Raw genomic sequence first — 6,483 nt, 5'->3', positions numbered from 1 at the left:
TGTGTCTTGTGCAGTGTTTTCCTCTTTGGGCCTAAATGTGCAGGGTGGCCACATTCTGTGGAAGGACCACGGTGGAGAGTGGGTGGAGGTGGATGGGTGGGGTGGGATGTGGTCATACCTGCTGCTGCTGCTTCAGTATGTCCTTGAGGATCTTTGTCATCTCACCTGTGGTACTAATATGTAGTCTGGTGGTCTTGCGGGAGTGGGGGCGGATCCTTTGGTCTTTTCCACCTTCTGCGAGAGGTGGAGGAAGAATGGTGGCCACATGAGTGTTTAATGTCACACATATGACTCTATGACATGTGGCCAGCTGTGGATGAGGGGAAATCGGTTGTGAATCAGCCACAAGGTTTTGAGGTTAGTGAAAAACAAAGACAGCCTTTGACACACAGGGAGAGCCCTCTGCCCTCAAGATTGGGATGACCTCAGAAAGGACAGAGGACTTAATGTGTCATAGTTGAGTTGCTGTCTAAGACATTGCATTCTAACTCAAAACTGGAAACCCAGAACCTTTGAAAGAAAAGATAGATGTATATACTGCATGCAAATGAAAAACTATATAGCAAAATAAAACACCATATATTTATTTACTTGCCTTCACAGCAAAACTTTGTCATCTTTCTTCAGTCCTTCTCCTCCAGGGCTCCAATGCTTTTCTGAAACAGCCCCAGTTGGATTTTTTGCCTAGCCACTTCAGCAAAAGTGCTGAAGACACTGACGATACTCACATTATGCTATTGACAGTCATCTCAGACCCAATCTTACTTGATTGATTGGCAGTATTTGACACAGTGGACCATCAACTCAACCTTGAAATCCTTTCTTCACTTGGTTTCCAGGATACCACACTCTTGTAAGTTTTCCTCTTTCCCCACTGGCCACTCTTCTAGAACAGTACCTGGCACATAGTAAGTGTTCAATAAATACCTTTTGAGAGAAATAAGTGAACAAACAAATGTGTGTGGGGAAATACAGAGACGTGACTAGAGAACTTAGCTGATGATTCAGTGTTTACAGCTCATTTCAGCTCCACAAGTGTTGATGTGTGCTCTGCTCTAGGGCATAGAGGAATGGGCCCATGGTCTACTGGGGGAGACAGACAAAGAGGGGGTTAGTACCAAAGTGTGGTTAGAGCATTAGCAGCAATGGATCCAGTGAGCTGTGGGGCCCTAGGACAGATGCTCAGTCCAGTGTGGGGACTCTGAAAGCCTTCTTGGAGGATGTGGTGCCTGAGCTGCATTTTGAAAAACAAGAAATGGGAAGTCCCTGCCGGTTCAGTGGTTTGGTGCTTTCACTGCCACAGCCCGGGTTCCATCCCTGGTCAGGGAACTAAGATCCCGTAAGCCACTTGGCACACACACAAAAAAACAAAACTAACAACAACCCTCCTTCTCCCCTACAAACCAAGAAGGAATCCACCAGGTGATGAAGGGAAGAGTGTCGTCCCGTCAGAGGGAATAGCATTGCTGAGGTCTAGAAGTAGAAAACAGCTTGTTGTTGTTCAGTTGGTACGTTGTGTCCGACTCTTTGTGACCCCATGGACAGCAGCACACCAGGATTACCTGTCCCTCACCATCTCTCGGAGTTTACCCAAGTTTCTCTGCCAAGAAAACAGCTGTGTGTGCTAAGTCACTTCAGTCATGGCTGACTCTTTGTGACCCCATTGACTGTAGCCTGCCAGGCTCCTCTGTCTATGAGATTTTCCAGGCAAGAAAACTGCAGTGGGTTGCCATTTCCTTCACCAGGGGATCTTCCCGACCCAGGGATCAAACCTGTGTCTCTTATGCTGGCAGGAGGATTCTTTCAACACACCCATATTTCACCTTTTAATGAGGATACTCTGACTTTGTTAAGTATCAAAGTTTAGATGTGTGCCCTTGGCCTTCCACTGATGTGATAATTTGCTCAGTGTCTGAAAAAGAAACTTTATGCCAATTGGGTTGAAAAATTAGGTAAAATGGACAAATCACTTGCAAACATATAACTTGCCAACACTGTCTCAGATGGCTTCAGTGGTGAAATGCTCTGAGGAATAATAATAATGTATAATAATTATAATAATTCCAATTTTATAAAAGCAATTCTAGATTGTAGAAAAAGAGGGAGCATTTCTAATTCACTTTATGGGACTTATATAACCTTGATACTAAAATCTTCTGAGTGAAAGAAATATTAATGAGATATTAATTAGAAAATAGATGTGGGACTTCCCTGGTGGTTCAGTGGCTAAGACTCTGCACTCCCAATGCAGGGCCCCAGTAACTGGATCCCACATGCCGCAACTAAGACCTGAAGCAGACAAATAAATAAATATTAAAAAAGAAAGTAGATGTAAATGTTTTAAACTAAATGAAAACTTCCTGTCTTTGTTCAGGCTACTATAACAAAATAGTGTAGACTAGGTGGCTAATAGACAAAAACATTTATATCTCACAGTTATGGAGGCTGGGAAATCCAAGATCAAGGTGCTGGCAGGTTTGATGTCTGGTGAGGGCCAACTTCCTGGTTCATGGGCGGCTCTCTTCTTGCTGTGTCCCCACACAGTGATGGGATAAGGATACTCTCTGGGGTCTTTTATTAAAGTACTAATCCCATTCATCACGGGCTTTCCTGGAGGATCAGCTGGTAAAGAATCCGCCTGCAATGTGAAACACCTGGATTCGATCCCTAGGTTGGGAAGATCCCCTGGAGAAGGGAACAGCTACCCACTCCAGTATTCTGGCCTGGAGAATTCCATGGACTGTTATAGTCCATGGGGTCTCAAAGAGTCAGACACGACTGAGCGACTTTCATTCTCTCTTTTTCAATCCCATTCAGCAGGGCTCCACTCTCATGACCTAGTCACCTTCCAAAGACAAGACCTCCTAATACCCTCGCATTGAGGATTAGGTTTCAACTTCTGAATTTTGAGGGGACACAAACACAGTCTATAGTTATACTGAGCGACTAACACACACACACAGGATGCCTGCTATCACCATTTCTGCTCAGCATCATACTGGAGGGCCTAGCAAGCACAATAAGGCAAGGAAAAGAAGTACAGAATTGCCATTATTTGTAGATGATGTGTGCGTGCATGCACAGTTGCTTCAGTCGTGTCCAACTCTGAGACCCCATGGACTCTAGCCCACTAGGCTCCTCAGTCCATGGGATTCCCCAGGCAAGGATACTGGAGTGGGTTGTCATGCCCTCCTCCAGGGGATCTTCTTGATCCAGGGGTGGAACCTGGGTCTTCTGCATTATAGGTGGATTCTTTATCACTGAGCCACCAGGGAAGCCCCATTTGTAGATGATACCACTGTATATTTAGAAAATTCAAAATAGTCCATGGATAAATTATAAGAATTATTAAGAGTTTAAGATTTCTGGGACTTTCTCAGTGGTCCAGTGGTTAAGACTCTGTGCTTCCACTGCAGGGGCCACGGATTTGATCCCTGGTGGGGGAACTAAGATCCAGCATGCTGTATAGTGAGGCCAAAAAAAAAAAGAATTTTAAGATTTCTGATACAAAATCCATATTTAAAAATCTGCTTTTATATGCTAACAAAGAAAATTTTAATAAAGATACCATTTATGAACTTCTTAGGAATTAAAAGAATCCAACATTCTTGGAAAAAAATATAAAAATTTATAGAAAGAAATTTTAAAATACTAAATAGATATACGTATTTATCGAATGGAAGACTCAGTGTCATAAAGCTCTCAGTTCCCTCTAAACTGTTTTATAGGTTCAATACAAATAAAGTCATGATTTCAATAGATTTGTGTCTGTGTATCATAACAAGATAATTCTTAAACTTATGTGGAAGTTCCAACAAGCCAGGGCACCTATACTTATTCTAAGGTATAGCAGTTAAGATGGTGTGGTACTGCTTTAAGGGTAGACAAATAGACCAATGACAGACAGTAGTCTCAGAAACAGACCCACTTGTGTGTTGACAGGCTATATGTGGCCAAGTCCTGTGGGATCAGACTTCCAACATGGTTAGATTTCTAATAGATGGAACAATCTGTTTTCCATATTGAAAAAAATGAAATCGGATCCCTACCTCACAACACAAATAAAAATAATGCTAGATGGATTGAAGACCTAAATGTGAAAGACAAAAGAGCTTGAAGACTTTAATATAGTATAGAGGTTTTTCTTAAGACAGAAAAAACACTAACCATAAATGACAACTATAAAACATTCAATTACATTAAGACTGCCTACTAATCAAAACTACCGTAAAGAGAATGAAAACCACAAATTGGGAGAAGATAACTGAAACACATTTAACTGATGAAAGACTCAAATGTAGAATACATTAAAAACTACAAGTAGAAAAACCAAAAGTGCCATGAAGTGTGTAAATAGTTTATTTGTAGAATGGAATATTGTGCAATGAGAATGAAAGATCTATGAATACATGGAACAGCCTGGATGAACTGCACAGATATGCTGTTGAGCAAAAGAAGTCACACATAAATGCTTACACACTGTATGACCCACTTACACAAAATTCGAAAACAGGTAAAGCGAATCCATTACTACTGGTAAAATTATAAAGAGAATCAAGGGAATAATAATCAAGTCATAGTAGTGTTTACTTCTGGAGGAGGGAAGAATATGATTGGGAAGGGATCCAGGGGACTTCTGGAATGTGGATAATGGTCTACTGCTTGATCTGGGTGGTTGTTCATGGATATGAAATTCATTAATATTCACTAAGATGTACATTTCTCAAGTAAAAAAAACACCAAAGAAACAACTAAAAATGCAGTGAGAAGTAGGAGTAATATGACTCTCTGGGACTCCTCCACACAGGCTCTGAGCCACCCCAATTTCCTTGTCTAGACCACAAAGTGTAGACTACTTCCGTCAGAACCTCCTCTGGAATCAGAGTCCTCTGACCTTCAGTCCTGGAAGTTACTGACGTTCCCTCAGCCCTGTCTGTGGAAGTCATATTTGCGGGAATTGTTTATTCTTTATCTCCTGACACCAGTGGTGATGTGGGGATACCTCTCTGAGGGGATGGATCAGTTCAGTTCACTTCATTCGCCCAGTTGTGTCCTACTCTTTGCGACCCCAAGGATTGCAGCACACCGGGTTTCCCCGTACTTCACCATCTCCTGGAGTTTGCTCAAACTCATGTCCATGGAGTTGGTGATGCCATCCAACCATCTCACCATCTGTCATCTCCTTCTCCTCCTGCCCTCAATCTTTCCCAGAATCAGGGTCTTTTTCAATGAGTTAGTTCTTCGCATCAGGTGGCCAAAGTATTGGAGCTTCAGCTTCAGCATCAGTCCTTCCAATGAATACTCAGGACTGATTTCCTTTAGGACTGACAGGTTTGAGGGGATGGATAGGATCTGCTAATTTTGTCCTCAGACTCTGGAATCCATCTTCCCTTGGACCTCATTCACTTTCATAATAATTGAGGAAATGTGGTTTTAGAGTCTGGTAAATCTGCTATAAAGGCCAGAACCTCAAGTCCTGGTTGTGTGACCTCGGGCAAATCATCTGTCCTCTCCTGGCCTTGTTTCTCATTCATAAAAGGGGGTTAGTGCCCACTGGGCTTTGGAGAAAACATGTGTAATGGCCTTATTTATGACCACATGTTTTTTTCCATAGCACCATACAGCTTGTGGGATCTTAGTTCCCCAATAAGGGATTGAACCTGGGCCCTTGACAGTGAAAGCACCAAGTCCTAACCACTGGACCTTCAGGGAATTTCCCATGACCACATTTGATTAATCTAGTAATCCAGGCAGTGGAGTAGGGTGAGCAAGAGGTGGGCCTCTGGAATGACACAGTCCAGGACTAAATTTCCACAATGTCACATGATGGGCAAGTTACACAATCTCTCTGTGCCTCCCTTTGCTCCTCTGTCATCAGGAGTGATAACTTTCCCTCCTCACAGGGTTGTGGTGAAGGTTAAATGAGATAACACATTCACCTGGGGCAGTGTTTGGCCTGAGCAAGTAAACATCAGTCGTTATCAGCCCCTTCTAGATCTCACAATCACTGGCTCATGACACTTTGTGTCTACCCTCAAGTATGTGTATTATTATAGTTGTGGATAATGGGCAGGGTGGGGGCCTCCTTTGTATCCCAGGCCCCTTCGCTGTCTGCCTCCTTGAGAAGCACTGGGTCCCAATATACCCTCCTCAGGGTACCTGCACCCTCCTGTCTCCCCCTGTCTCAGAGACTGATGGAAGGGACAGAGCCACCATCTCATCCGAGGGCCAGGGGCCACAGGACTGGACATTTCTGATAGAGTGGGGGCCTGAGAAGGAGGAAGGAAGGGAGTGGAGAGGATATGTGTTTCCCCATCTAGTGGTTTCCTATTAGTAAATTTACAACAAACTCAGTGGCTTAAAACAACGCAAATGTATTATCTTTCAGTTCTGGAGGTCAGAAGCCTCACAAGGTGTCCTCAGGGCTGCATTCCTTCTGGGCCTTCTGGGGGCTCTCGGGGAGAAACCATTCCCCTGCCTTTT

Source organism: Ovis canadensis, chromosome X (genome assembly GCF_042477335.2).
Source record: "Ovis canadensis isolate MfBH-ARS-UI-01 breed Bighorn chromosome X, ARS-UI_OviCan_v2, whole genome shotgun sequence".
NCBI classification, from domain to species: Eukaryota; Metazoa; Chordata; class Mammalia; order Artiodactyla; family Bovidae; genus Ovis; species Ovis canadensis.
The sequence above is the reverse complement of the archived record's forward strand: the minus strand, read 5'-3'. Positions refer to the sequence as shown.